Source organism: Pteronotus mesoamericanus, unplaced genomic scaffold, assembly GCF_021234165.1.
Source record: "Pteronotus mesoamericanus isolate MK-2021 breed Mesoamerican mustached bat unplaced genomic scaffold, CSHL_Meso_final contig_24, whole genome shotgun sequence".
Lineage (NCBI taxonomy): Eukaryota > Metazoa > Chordata > Mammalia > Chiroptera > Mormoopidae > Pteronotus > Pteronotus mesoamericanus.
Genome location: NW_026555100.1, coordinates 12,311,225 through 12,331,920, shown reverse-complemented (window position 1 = coordinate 12,331,920; position 20,696 = coordinate 12,311,225).

Genomic DNA, 20,696 nt, shown 5'->3' with positions numbered 1-20,696 from the left:
TTCTTATTGTCTTATTATCCCAACTTCAATTCAAGCTGCACGAAGACAGTGAAGTCATCTGACTTCTTCAAAACTTCATTTCTAGAATCTAGAAATCCTTGGCACATAGTCAGTGATAAAAATTTTTGTAAAATAAATTTACAATCTAGCAATTCTACTTCTGGTTATTTGTCCAAAGAAAATGAGAATACTAATTTGAAAAGATATATGCACCTCTATGTTCACTGAAGCATTATTTACAATATCTAAGATATAGAAGCAACTTACATATCTATCGATAGATGAATGGATAAAGAAAATGTATTATCTATCATCTATCTATCTATACAATGGAATATTACATAGCAATAAAAAGGAATAAAATCTTGCCATTTGTGACAATATAAATGAGCCTAGAAGGTATGATGCTAGTGAAATAAGTCAAACAGAGAAAGACAAATACCATATGGTTTCACTTATGTGTGAAATCTAAAAAGCAAAACAAAACAAAAACAGACTCATAGAAACAGAGACCAGATGGATGGTTACTAGAAGCAAAGGGGGGATAAATGAAAAAGGAAAGGGGTATATAGTCAATAATATTATATGCTTGCACACTGACAGATGGTTATTAGACTTAGTTGGGTGATTACATTGTAAGGTATAAAAATATAGAATCACTATATTGTACAGCTAAAACTAATATAACCAATATAAAATTTATTTTTTATATTTTCTCATTCCTTTATTATTAATACTCCTCCATCAATTTGTTATAGAAGTATCCTTGTATAGTATTGAGGACACTGCTTGGTATAGGCCCCGTGTAGATAATGTTGAATAAATGAGTAACTATACACAATTTAACTACTCCATTCTGTGGATTTATTTATTTGAAATTAATTGTGCTCTAGTGCTTTTTAAAATGAATTTCCAACATTCCCCTGCAACATTATCAATGAAGAATAGCTAAAACAGGAAGGGCTATGTAACATTTTTTCAGTACCACCTTGGGACTAACCTGGGGGGAAAAGTAGGTCCCTTTAGTGTACCTGATTACTATTAATGGGCCCAGCTACACTTGTTCTTCAAGTACAACATTAATTACAGGAACTTCTCTTTTCTCATTAGCTGAGGACAAACCTGATATGAATATTTGAGAAAAGGTGCAACATAATAAAGAACTGATATGTTCAAATACCATACATGATTTCCATCCTGAAAGAATTTCATTTGTCAAGTTAAAGATCTGTTACTTTGATTATATTTTATTTTGTGTGATATTTTAGTCACATTTTTAATTAATTCAGTTAAGTGTATTGTTATTTTTTTGGCATGGCTATTCAGATTTCATTGTTAAATCATGTTTTCAGAGACTTTTTCTTTAATTGTTAAATTTTGTTTATTATTCAAATAGAAAGTGCAAATAATGAAAAAATATTCAAGTCAATTAGGGATATAAAACTTGAGCCTGGCAGTGTAGTTTCAGGTGAAGGAAAAACTTTATTTTATATTTTCCAGGGCCAAACTCATATTTTATTCTTCATTTTTGTAATGTAATTTTGTCAAAGAATGTTCCCTTTACATTATTTTTGTGAGAAAAAGAAGCCAAAACATTTTGTTGAGAGAGGCGGTTTTAAGTTAAAAACAGGAGCTAGGTTCATCATTTTGTGGAATGAGCAGCCTCATATAATATGGTGGGGATTATTGTTTGCTTTCAGCAATTTAATTAAAAGCTCAAACAAGTAAAGCCCACAGGGGATTTCTACCAGAGGCTAGTTTATTGCTAAATGCTATTCTGAGTAGCACAGCACAGAAAGTTGAATGTCTGGTTTAAGGAAATTAAATTTAGCAGTTCTTACGATGTATACATTTCTATGTTACATATTCTCTCAAATATTCATGTCAAGTTTGTCCTCAGCTTGTGATTGAATGTTGTGAACCTATTAACAACTTCAACTTTAACTAAGTCTTAAAAGGCTCATTGCACCATTCTATCAAGTTAGGATGGTGAACATGGTAAGATCAATAAATTCCATGAGCATAGGTCCATCACTACACTTGTTTTGGTGTGAAATGAGTTCCTTGATCAGGAGTAATGCTTTATGAATATTATAGCAGTAGAATAGCATTCTGTAAGACCACAAACAGTGGATTTGGCCAAATCCCTGCAGGAAAGCAAGGCAAATCTAAGTACAAAGTAGGTATCTATTCCAGGCAGAATAGAACGCTGCCCCTTCCATAAGGTGATGGTCCAATGTAATCAATCTTCTTGCCTCAGAGAACTGACTAATCACTGTGCAGAATAATGCCATATGAAGAATTCAGTGTTGACAGCACTCAGCAGCAGGCATAACCAGGTCAGACTTGGTTATTTGGAGTCCATGTTGCTGAGCTCAGGGATAACCTCCATCCTTGTGATTTTGTTCATGAGCCTATTGGGTGATGACAGAGTTAGCTAGGGAAAGAGGCTGACTGGTATCCACAGAATGTGTCATCCCATCCAGTTGCTTATTAAAATCCTCCTCAGCTAAGGTCATCCATTGATGAGCATTCATAGGGGACCTGTATATATTCACACTGTTTGCCCATTATATAGGTTTCTATCTACTTTTGGTGGATTTATCAACAGGGATGGAGAGGAAGGCATATGCCAGATCAATAGCAGTATACCAGATACCCAGGGACATGTTCATTTTGCTCAAGCAATGAAACCACATCTGGTACAGCAGCTGCAATTGATAAAATTTACTCTAATCTACTGATACTTTCCAAGATCCATCTCACTTCTGCTCAGATCATATAGGTGGGTTGAATGGGAATGTAGCAGGAATCACCAGTCCTGAATGTTTCAGGTCTTTGATGTGGACCCTAGCATAAGCAATCCTTCCAGGATTGTAGTATTGCTGTTGAGTTACTTTTTCCTATGTTAAAGCAGTTCTAGTGTCTTCCATTTGGCTTTCCAACCATAATAACTCTCACTTCACAGGTCAGAGAACAGATGAGGGGATTCTGCCAGCAGCTGAGTATGTCTGTTTAAATTACGCATTCCCAAGCCTGGGGAAATAACCATTGCCAATGGAATTCAGGAACCCACTGGGCCCGTGTGATATATTGACTGGAGCTAAAACCTCATTGATTACCTGACCTACATAAGCCTCTTCTGAGGGGTAGACCATTATGAAGTTTTTGGCCATTTAGAATTAGTATCCATTCAGAACCAATGTCTAGAGTTCTCAAAAAGGATTTATTACTTTGCTTCTCCCATTCACGGTTAACCTGCTAAAAAGACATAGGTCCCTTTAGGGAAGACTGGGAGGAAGATTAACGGTACACATTTTTGGTAGTGTACTGGGGACTTTCTTTAGGAAGATGTGGCTTCCCCTTCATTTAAGGGGTTCTGGGTCTGTATAATGGCTCCAGTCTGGAATTAATGAGGTACCATGACTCTATTTTTATTTTGTAGGTTAGGCTTTTGTTCATTTGACCTATAACTTTTCTGCTTATACATATCAAATAAGAATTGAGTGCACTTCCTGTGTTTAACTTTTAGGGACACCATGATCAATTAGCCAATGCCACAGCAAGGCATAATAGCTAATGCAAGGCAGGCTATTACGATGGCAGCTGACTCTGCTGTCCATTATAGTAACCACACTCACCTTGCTTTTGACAGTTGACTGCTGCTATTGGTGTCTGCCACCTGGGGATCCAATTGCTTCTATTGCATTTTTCTCCATTGAATTACTGCAGTTCCCATTTTGAGGTCTGGCCTAGACAGAAGATAGATCGCAGAGCTTTTCATGAATGTTGGAGCTCCTTTTTACAGCTTGAGTTCTCACAGGAGTGGTGAAAGGTGTGTTTCTAGACCCTCTCAGCTTGGGTGTATCGTCTTAAATGACAAATCCAATCTAACATGCTTATTCCCCTAACCTTTGAGTTCCTTCCTTTATTTTAGACCAGAGTAGATTACACATTTCTAATTACTGTAGGTCACCTTTTGAATCATGTTTTACTCAATCAAATAAAATGTTAGAGCTCTTTTTAACTTTTTTAAAAATTAAATACAGAGTCTCTGATTAGTAAGACCATATCACTAATTTCAGCTTGATCCAATTTTATGTTCCTTTCACCATTATCCCATACCCTCAAAATGTGTTCCCTTGGTTTTTTGTCTGATTAAATTAAAAAATGCAAATACTCGTATTGTGTTTTAGCACACTTCCTCGTGGATCACACTTTGCACTTTCCTTTAGGGGGCTGCTGGGATTTCGGTCTAGTTGTAGGTTGGGTGGGTCCTGAGTAAAATCTGTGTTGTCTTGCATGGCAACTATCTCAAGAGAAGCCCTTCCACTTTCCCAGGTGATGGCATGGTTAACCTCTCAAATGGGGATTGTGAGCCTCTACCACTGGGGGTGAGGAAGCTGCTTCTACAGGGAGTAGGTAGGCCACTTCTGCTGGGGGTGAGGGAATTATTTCCATGGCAGGTAGGGAGACTGCTTCCCCTGGCAGGGAAGACTCAGCAGAACTTAGGGGCACAACAGGAAAATATCCTGTTTTGTCAGGGTATTTTCACATGTGCCCATTCTAACTTACAAGATCTGATTCTTACCCAATCAATGTCTTCAGTTTAACAGTAGACACTGTGTGAGGTTCAGAGTTCAACTTGCATTGTAATTCAGTTGCAGAATGAGATTCTGAGTTGGCTATTTAGCAATCTCAGCTCTGTAGCTACTGGAACTAAGGCTTCCCTTCAGGCCACACACAGAAGCATTAACATTATGAGAAAGAAAGAGAGAGAGAGAGAGTATAGGTAATTGACGCAATTATGAAAGCTGACAAAGCCCAAGATCTGCAATATGAAGGCTTAAGAAGGAGAGCTAATGATGTGAGTTTTATTTTGAGTCTGAAGGCATAAGAATACCAATGTCAAGACAAGAATATCAACGTCAAGGCTAGAAGACCATCAGGGACAGAGAGAATGAATTCTCTCATCATCCACCTTCTTTTTTTTTTTTTCTATTCAGAGCCTCATTGGATTTGGTGATGCCTACCTACATTAGGGAGGCCAATCTGCTTTATGCAATATATAATAAATCAAATGCTGATCTCATCCAGAAATACCATTCACAGACACATTCAGAAATAATCTTTAACTAAATATCAGGGCATCCTAAGCTTAGTCAGGATGACACATATAATTAGCAATTATAGTGCCCAAGCTATAATTTTCTATTGCAGACTCTAATGCAACCAACATACTCATGGCTAGAGAAAGAAAATATCAGATCTGCCTCAATGTGAATATTATACTGGCTTGCAAATCACAGACTGATGTCTATTATAAAACTTTTTGAGGATGTTTGCTATCTAAAAAATAATTGATAATACTTCCATAATAGTATTTTTAGAGGGTTAAATGGAACAAATGTGTAATGCATTCATCATTCCACCTGTCATGGTACTCAGAATGTCTAAAAGATAGATAAATAGAAATGTAGACTAAAGTAGATATTTTTATACTCTCTCACCAATTATTCCAGATAATTTCACTAACTTATTGAAATGCTTTGTGAACATAATCCTAAATTTTGGACAATATTTCATTATATGAATAAAAAATGATTGTTTTAATTACTTCCCTATTGTTAAACATTTAATTTGATTCATTTTTTTGAACTATGCAAATAATTCACTATCAAAAATCATAGTCTGTGTTTTGAATTTTTTCCCTAGGAGAAATACATTCAACTGTAATTACTGGTTCATAAAAACAAACAAACAAACAAACAACATTTTAGAGAACCTTGGCACACATTTTTATATTGCTTCATGAAAAGATTGTATAAACTTACATGCCAATAAAAGGCCTCACCCACATTTACCAGCATTGAATGTTACCATGTTTTGTTTTCGCTAATTTTATAGTAAATATTTCATTTATTACTAATTAAAGTGAATACACTCACACATATACATATATCTATCTCAGATTTTCTATTTTCTTTTTTTTTAATTAATTTATTCAAATACATTTCTCTCTGCCTACTATTTTCTTTTGGTGTTGTTTTCTAGATTTTTTTTTCATCTTCATCCAAGGGCATTTTTTTCCATTGCTTTTAGAGAGAGAGAGAAAGAGAAAGAATAAGGGATAGAGAGAAACATGGATGTGAGAAAAAGAAGCATCAGTTGGTTATTACTGTACACATCTGGACGTGGGATGGAACTTGCAACCTAGATATATGCCTTGACCAGTAATCAAACCTGCAACTTTTCAATTACAGTTATAGGATGACATTCCTACCAATGGAGCCACACTGACCAGAATTCACTTTCTAGGTTTTTATTGGTGTCTGCATGTCTGATGGTCTTGAGTGACTAAGTTAGAGGTTTTCCATGCTGATTTGGAGAGATGAATAATGAGAAAATCATTCTGGCCTACTGTGTTAGCAATTAATTCAGAGACATGGACCTTGATAAAAAGACCTGGGAAAATAAAGTAAGATTCAAATGTAAATATATTTTAGAGCACTTAATAATGTTGAACATCCTACTCCTTAGACCTTTTTATACTTGAGAGAAGTCTTATCAACAAAGTAGGAAGGAGATACAATTTAATCTAATATTAGGAAGAAAATTGAGTGACTATATAAGAACAAAGAAGATACTATTTTCACAGGAATTTCTTATAATATTTATAATTATGTAACACCATAAATTTGAAGCACTTTTATATTTACTGTCTCATTCAATATTTATAATAATTACAGAAGACAGAAAAAGAGATAGATGAATATATAAAACAGAACAGACCCATTCAGTTTATGGAATTATTCATTCCATGCCTTATGTTGTGATATAATATCAGTTCTGGAAGATAATGGTGCAGTGAATAAGAAAAATAAAAGGCTGCATATGTAATTATGATGATATTTATCTCTAACCCCATTTCTGTACTCTTCCAAAGTGAGAAAATAGGAGTCAGGATAATTTTTCCTTTCCCTTTCACAAGAATATTAGTTGCCAAGATGGATAAACAGGAACCTGTGCATTGGAGAGAGGAAAAGACCTTGGTCTCATTCAGAGCATCACCCCTGCAATGGTACTAGGGCCAATGGTTGTCACATCTTTGCTTGGCTAAAGTTAACATCAGTAGCAGTACAAGCTGACGAGGACTAAGCTTCTGTGAGTGATGGAGGCTTAGCAGCAGAGAACTGCTGAAACACAGCTCTTTGTTGTTGTTGGTACCTCTGTGGAGCTATGAAAGCCAGCAGCCAAAAAGTCCTGATTTGGCTGACTCTAACAGACAACAGAAACCATAACTCTTTTCATGGATAGGGATAAGGTACTTCTGGAGGGCTTTAGATATTATCTTGGACACAGGAACTTTGTAAGGGACCGAAGTTCCATCTAGAAATGGCAACAACTGTCATTATAATTTTGTTATTGTAATCCCTTCATAAAGGATCCGTCCAGCTCCAAATAACACCTTTCATTTTTTTTCTTGCAAACACAATGGTTGATTTTATTTAGCCATGTTTTTGCTAGGTGGTTCCACATCTTGGATATTGTTGACTGGAGCAGAGTGAACATCTGACACAAATGATGCAAGTTACTGTAATGTAGGTAATGTAAGCCAAGTAACTGTGGGATGCCAATCTTTCATTCACTATGTGAATTTTGGCTGCCTGGATTCTTAGGGTACTGACAGAGATTTAGGCCCTACTTCTGGCTCCTTTATGGGCTCACTTCATCCCTCTGCTCTTGAAATCTATAATCTTTTGGTGATTTCATCACTTTGGCTTACAATCTGATTATTTCATGGGCTTTCAAAAAAATTAGTCCCAACTAATTATATATTGATATTAACATTACAACAAACTGATGAAAGCTGAAGCATTTAGATCATGTATAGCATATTATTGGAATTTGTTTTTTTTCCCCTACCATTGTATGGGACACTACACTGAGTTTATAAATCTGGCAGATATGTTATCTTTTAGCTCTATATAATTACACAGCTTTTAAAACATAAAAGTTTTTACTGAATTCTCTTCTTGTAAAATAAGAATAACACTTCTTAGACTTAAGTTTGTGTGTTGGAATTTGAAGGCAGTTCTCATTTTTGAAAACCTAGGTAGGAAGGAACTGTTTTATCTGGAATACTGTAAAGGTAGTCAGACAGTACTTGGAAGAAGGGCTCTATGAAATTAAGATCTACAGACCCCCTAACATTCTGCATCTAAATGAGCTTCCATACATCAGATATTTAGCTTTGAATTTTATTTCACAAAAAAAAGACATGTATTATTAGTAGAATCCTAACTTGGGATAACTTGAGAAAAATATAAACCCCTGTGGAAAATATTCAGTATTTAATATCAGCATTCTTGATAAATAGAAACCGATAAATAGAAAATGAATGAAAAAAAAAGTCTCTTTAAGATGGAAACAAACATATACAAGCTAAAAGGCTTGAATGAACTTTGAGCTGCAGCAGAAGCTTCCTGCAGTTTCTGACTTCACAGAGACAGAAGGGTAATGAGATTCTTGCAGAGAACACAGCAACCTAAAGGTAGATTCATTGAGCCCAGCATGGTTGCTGTGCATTAATTTTCAGATAATGGAGCATAAGTAAAATAGGTGTAGGTTGAGAGCTACAATCTAGTCCTAAGTTTAGAGAAAGTCAGTGGGACATGAAGAAGAGTAGACAGTTCTCACTACCAGAGAGGTTTTTTCTTTCTTTCTTTCTTTCTTTCTTTCTTTTCTTTCTTTCTTTCTTTCTTTCTTTCTTTCTTTCTTTCTTTCTTTCTTTCTTTCTTTCTTTCTTTCTTTCTTTCTTTCTTTCTTTCTTTCTTTCTTTCTTTCTTTCTTTCTTTCTTTCTTTCTTTCTTTCTTTCTTTCTTTCTTTCTTTCTTCTTCCTTCCTTCCTTCCTTCCTTTCTTTCTTCCTTTCTTCTTCCTTTCTTTCTTTCTTCCTTCCTTTTTTCTTTCTTTCTTTCTTTCTTTCTTTCTTTCTTTCTTTCTTTCTTTCTTTCTTTCTTTCTTTCTTTCTTTCTTTTAAATCTGTGCATATGTTATTAGAATCAGATGTGTTGCAATAACAAGCTTATTAACTGTGTTTTAGGAAAAAATAAAATTGCGTAGCGAATTTCTACAAAGATACTGACTATAAATATAAAGATTTCTTTGGAAAGTGTTAAATTTTTACTACTGAAAACTTTATAAGATGTTTTTTCCTTTATTCACTGAACATCAATACAATAAAATATTTGCTATGTGTCAGGCCCTGGGCATGGAAAGATGAACAAAACACAGTTCTCATTCTCTAAGAACTCAGTGTCTACCTAGTGAAATAAAACATCCATGATTACAGAACATGGTGAGTGCTCGGGTAGAGTGTGTACAGGGTGTTTGGGTACAGAGATGACTTCATTGGTCCCAGACTAGGGAAAAGTTTTCTAGAAAAGATTTTCTCATGGAATGATGCTTGGCTTTAATGTTTCTCACAGCATGTATTTTTCTTTTTAATTGCACAGCCAAAATCTGAAGGGGACATAGATTTCTAACTTAGTTTCTGTATTTTTACTATAGTGAAGTCTTCTTGAATTCTGTGGTAGACTTAAAATTATTTTTGAAAGAAGGAAACATTGCACAAAGGATTTATAGGTTTTTCTCTGTGAAAGTCTTAAGGATTAATAAAAATAATTCTAACTGGATTATGCCAATTATCCCATATATTAATTTCCCCAATTTTTAGTGCATGCTTCCTCCCATATACACAGATATATGAATACATATACACATATATGTTTGTATAAAATTATATATGTACATGTATATGGAATACTGAAATTAAGGTGGATCTAAATATTTTTCCAGGCTATGTATAAGGTAGACTTGCTAGAAATCAACGTTGAAGGAAGATAAGTTTTGATATCCCTCCCTCTTGGAGGTAGATTAAACATAAGACATAATTCCAAAGGATGAAGTTTAGAAATGGAAAAATAGTACCTTTACTGGTAATAAACTTGGCAAACATTTACCTTAACCAGCGATGTCATATGGATACTATGTATACCCTGATATAATATGATGAAAAGGGCACTTTATCTTTTTGATATTCTTTCTAAAAAACCATAACTTCAATATAATTGTGATATAAATATTAGACAAATTTAGATTAAAAGACATTCTACTGGGTATCTGAATAGCACTTCCCAAGAATGTTAAGCTCTTGAAAAACCAGAAAAATCTGAGCAAATGTTGCAGACCAGAGGAGACAAGGGACACACAATTACATTAACAACTGCAATGTGGTATCATAGATTGGACACTATAACAGAAAAATTATATTAATTGAAAGAACAGTGAAATCTAAATAAAGTCTGGAATTTAATGTATAGTCACTACCAAGGTTAATTTATTATTTTTAACAAAATTTAGCTTGTACCACAATAGTATAAAACACAAATAATGGGAAAAAGTGAATGAGGTATATGTACATGTGAACTTTGTAATATCTTTGTAAGTTTTCTCTAAATCTAAAATTTTCCTAAAGTTAAAAAACAAATTTGGCAGGAGTTACTTAATGTAATAGCTGATAATGCTTAATTTTTAATATATCTTTTTTTTAAGTTTACCCTCAAACCAAACCAAGAAATGAACCTGAATGTATTGTAGTTCAATGAGAATATTTTGTACAGACTTTGTAAGTGAAAAAGTCCCCTAAGTGACAGAAGTTATTAATACCTGCATCTGAACAGATGTAACTTATCTCACTAAAATTAGATGTGACTTCAAAATTTAAGTATTTTTTCCATTTATTTTTCCTGTAATTAGCTACAATTAGCAGTGTGATAGAGGAAAGAGATGACAATCTACAAAATTTATTTAAATGTACTACAGAAATCTTTCAAACACCTTTCAAATGCTATAAACCAAGAAAATTTTAAAAACATAATTACCCCACGTTTACATTTCTATATGTACTATCTTAGTAGAGAACATAGTGATTTATGGCTAATTTACATATACATGTATACATATATGTGTGTATGTATATGTACATATGTATACATTGTTATATACACACACCAACTAGATTACAACAAAACTAACACACATTGGAAAACTTGGATGGTACAGCTGCATGAAGTTGTTATAACATATAACAATTTTGATAAATATCAAATAAATAAATAAATATTATTTTATATTATTTTATATTTATTTATAAATAAATATTTATTTATAAATAAATATAAAATAATATGTATATTTTAATAAAGCATACAGGGTGCATTAAAATAATAGAATAAAAGTAGTGACTCAGTAGAAGGAGTCACCTCTTTCTCTCTCTGTTTCTCTTTTTCACCTCTTCCCAATCCAACATCTGTTTTCTTCCTACTTCTTCTAAGCTGATTAATTTTCTTAAGGAAAGTAAAAGTATGTGCCTGATTATTTTAACCACAATGTACTCTGCTTGAAGCTTACTGTTTTCTATGAGACCTAAGATAAAGGACTAATAAGTAACAAAGAAGTTCTTCAGCAACTTCTTAAATAACCTTTCATATTCAAACAATGTGGGCTGGCAAACTGGATTACTGCATTCAAGTCCCTTACTTCTGAGAGGCTACTTTGAAGAAAGGTGTTGACAATTGTTTGTCAAAGACAGAGGGGAACAGAATGCGGGAGGAGAGCCGGTACTGCTCAGAAAAGGACATTCAGGATCTGTGAGAGGGTGAGTTAGAGGCAGGGAGATCACTCATAGAACAAGCTTTTTTTGTTCTGTTTTGTTTTGTTGTTGTTGTTTTCAAGTCTTCAATTGCTTCCTGCTTTCTCCTGCCTCCTGTATGTGCCTGAGCCGGGTATCAAATTTACAACCTACGAATGTACTCTGACCAGAATCAAATCCACAACTTTTTGGTATACAAGATGACCAAATGAGCGAGCCATGTGGCTAGGCAGGAAACAATCTTTTGAAAGCTTACTTACCCATCATTTCTGCAGCTAACTTTTTCCTTTAGTTTGGGCCTTCCTATAAACTTCCTATCTTCTCTAAATGCCCATACCCATTTACTTTTCCTGTTTTTTAAGTTCTTTAAAACTTTTCGCCCTGAGTTGTCATTGCTTAAATATATATATAATTTCCTCTGTGAGACTTGACCTCTTTGAGATCAGTGATCATAGCTTATATATCTGCATTTCATAAGGTGTTTTTAATGTTGCTTTGCACAAGATAGATATTAAAAATGGGTTTGAAAGAATGAATTTGATATGATAAATATTTATCTACAGTTCTTTCTAATCATCAGTAAAGGACATATTTTTACATCTGTAATCTGAGTGTTTTCTATATTAAAAATCATTAACTTTTGTTAATAAAGATGTTTTGCTCAGGTTATGGCTCCAAGCTGGGGTAAATAACTTTTAAAATCTCAAACATAACTACATTGAAGTAAATACAATTTCTAAGAAAATTAAAATTTAACTGGAACAAAGGTTTCCTTCCCTGAAAGAACACTAAAAATATATGAGATTCTTTAACTGATGGAATTAAACTATAATATTCTGACTGGCTACCATTCCTTAGGTTTTCTATACTTAAGTAGCATCTGAACTAATCAATATGTAATCTGTCAAAACTGGTTTTCTGGGTACTTATTACACAGAGACAGAAATATAATGCTGCCTCTGTAGTGGCTATCTCTTTTCCCCTTTCCTTCCTTTTAGACCCATTTTTTCCTTCTTATCTCTTTTGTCCTTTCATATGACTCAAATTTGTCATTGGTTCATATAGGAGACACATTGCTATATAGAAGTACATTGATTATGGATCTTTATTCCCGGTGTTACAACGTGAGAATGTGCTTGGCAGTACGTTTCTGATCCACAGAGGAGAGAAATCATCAATGAGGCTCATTTATTTGGTCTGTTCCCTCCTGAACAATGCTACAACAACTATTTCAACACCCACATTGTCTCATGGCCAGTACGCAGTGTACTTCTGAACATGGCTACAGATGAGGCATCATTCGTCCATCTGTCACCACTTTGTTCCAAGGTAGTATTATCCTAGTTACAGCTGTGGAAATTTTCTGGTCAGTGATTCTGGGTAAATAACTCTCCTAATTTATCCTAGTGGAAAAAATTGGCAAATAAGTCATACTCTACCTGTTCCCCCCCGCCCAAAATTGATATGAGGCTGCTAATAGAAACATTTATGTAAATGATACATATTAGCAGCTGACCTTGAAGAATAATAGCATTTCCCACATATAAACAAGTCTCCACTTGGCACTTCACTAGTGATAATGATCCAGAACAGGTGTTAATTCTCAATTTGTAAGTTCATTATGGATTTATTAAAGTTTAGAAGTTTAACATTTCTCTCATGCGAGTCTAAATTTTGCTATTTTAATCTTCATAGTGGGTTTATGTCCCTTTACTTTCATAGAACATATGCTTTGCAATGGTAATATGGTCCATGGCATATTCAATATTATATAAACATTCTTTCTCTTGAAACATTTACCTACAAATGTGACATATTCTTACCTTCCCTCCTCATTTTCAAACTTCATTTAGATGACACACTTTGATTTATTTCATAAAAGTTTGTACATATTTCTTGTGCTGCATTCCCAAGAGCATTTAATTACAACAACATTGATAAATATATTGCTAATTATCTGAAACTTTTGTTTTCTCTGAGGAAAGAAGTAATCTGAAAACAAAGTGACTTAGTCATAAAACTTCACCAAAAATGCAAATAAACCAGTCACTCATAAATGCATTCACTTGGAAATGGCCATTAGTAGGCACTCATCTTACTTAAAATACAACAGTAAAATTTTTTTCGAGAGCCGATTTTTCAAGATAAGTCATGGAAACTGTAATAAAGTTACTTGGTGTATATATATAAAATGTTAGAAACTAGAAATTTTACTGGAGTTCATGAGGGAAATACAGCAGGTTGGCAAAAGTAGGTTAATAATAATAAATAACACAATAATTAATAAATAAATAATAATGCAAGAACAAACTCTGTGTTTCACATACACACAACTGTAAACCTACTTTTGCCCACCCCTGTATTTGACCCAATATACACTGAAGGATAAGGATGTGTGTTGGAAATACAACATACTGGAAATATAATCACCCTGGAATGGATACGGAAGTGCTGGGACATTCGACAAAGCCAAAAGTATTAACATAAATATAAAATCTACAATTCATATATATAAACAAAAATAAAATAATCTGAGGCAAAAGTAAACAATTTATGGTTATTGTAGTATTTCAGTATTTGAAATCTCCTATATCTTGCTATTTTAAATTCATTGTGAATATTTTAAATAAAATGAGAGTTTACCACTCAATTAAAGGTACATGAGAAATAATTTCAGAAATGCCAGATAAATGAAACAAGAAATAAGGACAAAATTTATTAAATGCCTACTGTGTGGCACTCCTTTAGAAATTCTCACATGAATTTTTCTATTAATTCTCAAAAATAGCCTGACAGGTTTATAAATATTGTCATTTTGCAGATAAAGCCATTGAAAATTTGAAAAAAATTTTGACTAATCTACCTGAAGGAACACAAGCACATAGTAGTGGAGTTGAGGATTCAGACTCATCTGTTACTCAACCATTTCACATTCTTCTCAGATTAACCTTAGTGACATCCAATTGTACAGAAATTCATTTGCTTGCTTGTAGGAAGCATCTGAACCTGTATTAAGGAACAACATACAGCTATTTCAGTTGGAGCAGCCTTGAGGCAGAGATACTAGATATTCCGTGGTTATTAATTACAGTGTGAGGAAGAGCTGTTACATGAGAGGAGATTTAACTGGTAAGAGCTGTTCATGGCAGAGAAATCAGGGATGGAAAAGAGTCTGCAGAGACTCCATTATGTACTTTTTTCCTGGCCCATTTGTCTCCCAGATAAGGGCACTCACTGAAATAATAATGCAGGAAGGCCGGGCAAAGTTTAACGTCTGAAGAACAGGGAGGAGATGCAAAACCCAGTTTTCATATCCTTTCACAAATTAAAATGTGAAAAAAAGCATATTTTGGAAATGTTCGTTTTTTCCCTTGTTTTATTAATAATTGAAGACAGTAAGTGCAGAAATACCTTGAATTTCAAGATCCTAAAAGATCCAAAATAGCCTGGAAACTTTTTCTAACATGGAAGCTAATGATGCTTATAAAAAAAAAATAGGCCAGGACCTCAGACTTATTACAGCATGAGATTTATGAGGTTAATAGAGAAAAAGAAAGCTAAATGATAAGCAGTGGATATTTAAAAAATAATCATAAGACAATTAAAGCTTCCAAAAGTGGCTTTCAAATGTCCCACTTCAGGGACTGTGATGAAGGTACTCTCGTTAGTAGGGCTAATGTCACAAATTCATCTTCCACCTGCTGTACAGTTAGCATCTAGTTTAACTGAAGATGGTTTTTCCATCCAACTGCCTATCTAATGGATGGGCAAGGAATTGTTTGGAGAACATGTTTTAAAACTTGGACAATTGTGAGATCTCAGCTTTAAGAAATTTGGAATTTTTTAGTAATATTAATGATTTCCATCTCTTATGAATAAGCATTTCCACACCTAGCATATATACTATAGTGTGTATATATATATATATGTATATATGTAGTATATATGTGTATATATGTATGTTTATATATACACATATGTGTTTATATATTTCTACAGAGGCACTCACGCACATATCCTTTTTTCAAAATATTACTAAAAGTAAACAACAGAAAACAACTAAATGACCATTTGAAGAAGAGCAGATATATGATGGAATACCTTATAGCAGTTAAAATAAATGAGCTAGACCATTTTTATCAACAGTTTAATCAAAGAAAATGTTAGTGAAAAAAATTAAGTGCTGATATATTTTGATACAGGCCTTAGAAAATTTTAAATGTGAAAAATGATAGTCCATATTATATATAGATATATGTATACAAGGGGGACCCCCAAAAGGTATTTATTTATTAAAAAGTTGTGTAGTTATTCTTACATGTTTAAAGTTCAGTCACCTTCAAAGTATTCTCCATTTGATACAATACACCTATTGAGACACTTTTTCCCACCGCTCAAAACAGTTTTTGAGTTCATCGATTTTGATGCCTTTTAGTGTTTCTGTCATTTTTTAAAATTTTTGCTTATTCTGCTACAGTTGTTCCAATTTTTCCCCCTTTGCCCACCTCTTACCAGTCCACCCCCAGCCCCGCTCCCACAGTCAGTACCCACACTGTTGTCCATGTCTATGGGTCATTCATACCCATATTCTTTGACTACTTCCTTCCCCTTCTTTCCACATTCTCCCCCCTCCTCCCTTTCTCTGGCAGCTGACAGTCTGTTCCATTTTTCCATGTCTCTGGTTTGTTTTCCTCATTATTTTATTTTGTTCATTAGATTCCTCTTTTAAGTGAGATCATATGGCATTTGTCTTTCACAGGCTGGCTTATTCTACTGCTGTTTTTTTGTTTCACCTCTTCTACATCAATAAAACATTTCCCTTTAAGGACTTTTTTCAACCAGGGAAACAAAAGAAAGTTGCGGGGGATAACATTGATTGGGTGAATAGGGAGGGAAGGGAACCGGGGTCATGACATTTTTGGATTTTGGTCAAAAATTGCTGAACACTCAGCAAGGTATGCACAGGTGCACTTTCATGGCGGAAGAACCAGTCACCTGTTTACCACAACCTGGGATGTTTTTTCCACAAATTGTGATGTAAACTTCTCAAAACTTCCAGATAAAAACTTTAGTTGGCCATTTTACCTGGAGGAACAAATTTGGAGTGTCTGATCCCTCTCACAACAAAGAAACAGATGAGCATTGTTTTCACATTTGACTTCACTTGTGATTTTTTGGGGTGGTGGGAAGTGGCAGTTTCCCATTGGCTAGATTGTTGTTTTGTTTTGGGGTCCTAACCATAGCACAAAGAGTCATCTCTGGTTATAAAAAAAAAATCAGTGTCAGCCTCCAGCTGCTCCTTCAAAGCATGGAAATTTTCTCTTTGTTCAGACGTGAGCAAGTGAGGCACAAATTTTGCTGAAATTCACTTCATGCCTAAATCTTTACATAAAATTCATTGGAAGGAACTCCACGACACCCCAGTCAACTCCACAAGTTCATCAATAGTCTGACAGCAGTCTTCCCATATGGCTTGACAGATCCTTACCATAGTTTCTTCAGTTTGGCTGATCAAAGGACCCCTTAGAACAAGGTTGATCATCAATTGATATTTCACCTTGTTTAAAATGAGGACACTATTTGTAAATTTATGTTTTACTCAGAGCAGCTTCTTTGTAAACTCTCTGTAGCACAACGACCATTTCCATTTCCCCCCCAAAATTTGTATAACATACAAATTATAATAATGCATAATTTGTTATTTGTAGATATATTTAATAAAAATATATAAAATACTATATATGGACACAAGATGAACTTAACTCTGGATGGGCATATATAGGATTAAGGAAGAATCTAAAGGGGATCTCAAGGGTGTCTGTAAATGCTGTATATGTCATGGGGGGAGAACACAGATTGTACTCTTTAGGAGGCAAATTCTGATTCACAATTTAGTGTGCGGGATGTTTATTAACAACGTGTCTTTGGAATCAGCATCTGTTGAAGGAAGAAGAAGGGAATATGTGAGGGCAAAGGGAGAAGTTAAACCGAAGTGCAAACCCAGTGCCAGCCTCAGCTGATCCTTGGAGGACCTTAGAGTTGTCTCACGTTAGGCCAGATTTCTGGGCCTTTTATACCCCAGCATGAACCAGTCATTGAATACCAGTCCTCTGGACGAGTCTGCCCTGCAGAGAGCAAAAAAAATGAAGGGAGGCTATGTGTAGAGGACTGGCAGCTAAAGACTCTCAACTGGCAGCACTCAGACCAATGGTCAGGTCAATAAATTCTTTTTTTAAGGGAATTTGGACACAAGACATGAATAATAAAATAGGGAATACATATTTGCAAAGAATATGGCTAACAAGGACTAATTTTCTAGTACATAAAGATTTCTTCCAAGTAATGGGAAAAGTAACCTAAACAATCTAAAAGAAAATAGTGGAGGACATAAACAGGCTATTCCATTAACATACATGCAACATGCACAAAATAAGGAAATGACTTTTGGGTGACTGCAAAGATTAAGGCACCCCCCAAAAATACAAATTAAAATCATAGTTACTTAAAATATGTTTGATAATAACAGATACATTCTGTTAACAAAGATATGTGAACTACTAAAGTGATATATTGATATATATGATTTACAATGTATTAAGAACACTTTTAAACTATATAGCAAAAAATATTTTTTAAAGTTTGTGATTTTTGAGCCCTGGCCAGCTAGCTCAGGTGGTTAGAGCATCATCCCAATATGCCAAGGTTGTGGGTTCCATCCCCAGTCAGGCCACATGCAAGAAAGAAGGAAGAGGGTATAAAGGGGAAAAGTGGTAATGGAATAAAATACAATAAAAAAGAAATTAAAAAGAAAAGAACATGATAGCAATAATAATCACATTAAACAACAATAACAACCATGAAAAAAGAAGAAACAACCAATGAATGGGTGGGTGGGTGGAACAAGAAAGTGAGGTTTTTCTCTCCTCTCTCTCTCTGTTTACCCTTCATCTCTCTTTCCTAAACTTAATAGGTAAACTTTAAAAGTAAAAAGTTTTTACTTTTGACCAGGAAATTTCCCTTTCAAAAATATATCCAATGAATATACTCATATATGTTCACAGAGACTATCCATTTGATCAAGTTGTGAAGTGTAAAACACTGAAAATGAATAAAAATCTCTAAAATGGGATCTATTAAATCATTCTAGTGCCAAACAATAGAAAAATATGCAGTCACTTACTGATGAAAAAATTAAAAGCAAATGTTCTTAGTGAATGAAGAACAGTAAAGAACACTGTATAAAACCATTTATGTTATCCCTTTATATAAATACTCATTCAACACACACACACACTATCCCTGTTTTATCTGTAAACTCTAACTAGACAAATAGATTATATAGGTAACAGTCTTTGTTATTGAAAGAAAGATTAAGGAACTAATGCTCAGGGAGAGACTTATTTATCTTAGTTATAATGCTCAATTATTTTCCCTATGAATGCTTTTCTCCTTAAAAATTCTTAGGTTTTCCAGTGACCAACAAATAAATAAAAACAAACAAAAACTTTGTTAAAGAAATAGACAAAATCCAAATAATTTCTTACAGAAATTATGGATTTTATGCATTTTTCTTATGGTGGTGAGATTATTTTTCTGTTACTGTTCTTGCAATGGATATACTATATTACTATATAAGAATATATTAATGAAAATGCATTACTATATTAAAAAATAAGCAACTTTTCAGTTTGAGGTATTAGAGAGAGAACTTCAAAATTTTATGTAACTTTTCTATTTCTTTAAATTTTATTTCAAAGTATGTTTTCTATATCACCCCAGGTACTTAAAATTTTTTCTAATACAAATTAACAGAATTTTTATAAAATGCAGATGCTAAAAAAAGAGAAATGTAAAATTTTCATAATACCCACCGATAATAAATGAATAATGCATTTTTGTTGGTAATTCCTTTTGATATACATATGTATGAATTATACTCAGTTTAAGTTTTTTGTACATAAGCCACTATGAATATTTCCATTCTTTTCATATTTGTGTTCCTATTTTAATATAACATTCATTTTTTTACTTTAGAAAAATAAAATATTTTGCAGTTTCCATTAAATTGCTCATAGTTAAGAATGTTAATCATTTTACATGCTTCAAAAGAAGGTACCTTTGTTCTTTAATGGCAACTTTCTGAAAAGGGGAGCATCAGGTAACAGGACATTATTATAATTACTTGAGAAATGGCCTAGTAAATTCAACTAAATGCTAGCAGTTGCAAAAAGTCACAGTATGAAAATGATAGAAAGTAAAAACTCTTATAAGGAATCTACAATGAAAATTACAGGGTAACAAACCTTTGCAATCTTTGAAAATATACCAACAAAAGCACTTCAGAACATTTTGAACTCATATTCAGTGTAATGATTTCATCTCTGAAAATGAGCAATACATACAGAAGAGTGTGGGGACTTGGTTTGCATTACAGAGGATGTGCTGATCTTCTGCCATGAAAAGCATTTGGGCATGTATTCTAGACATTAAATTATGGTAATTTAAATGGGAAAATGTCTGTAGCCTTTCTCAATGTGTTTGGGTTAGTTGCACATGAACATCTGCTTCCCCTTTATAACCTGAATTGGAGAATAGCATCAATTTGCAGGCATTTACAGCTTCTGCTCACAAAATATCAGACAACTCTCTGTTGGAACATCACACCATCCAGTGTGCTCAGGGAACAGTCTCTAAGTGCTTGCAATGCACTTGCTACGAAGGAAAGGAATCTGTGTTCAGCCATTTTGTGTGGATTTTTCTCTCTTCCTTTATCTTTCTCCCCCATCCTTGAGTAAAGGCAAGAGTTCATAACTTTGCAATTTTAAATTACAAATGATGAGTTATTAAAAGTAAAGTGTTTACAATATAATGATATGTCTAAAATGTTTCTTAACCTACTCATCCTTACCTATTCATACGGTACTATTCCTTACAGAAAATGATGGTATTTTTTTCACATTCTTTTTACATATACAATATAT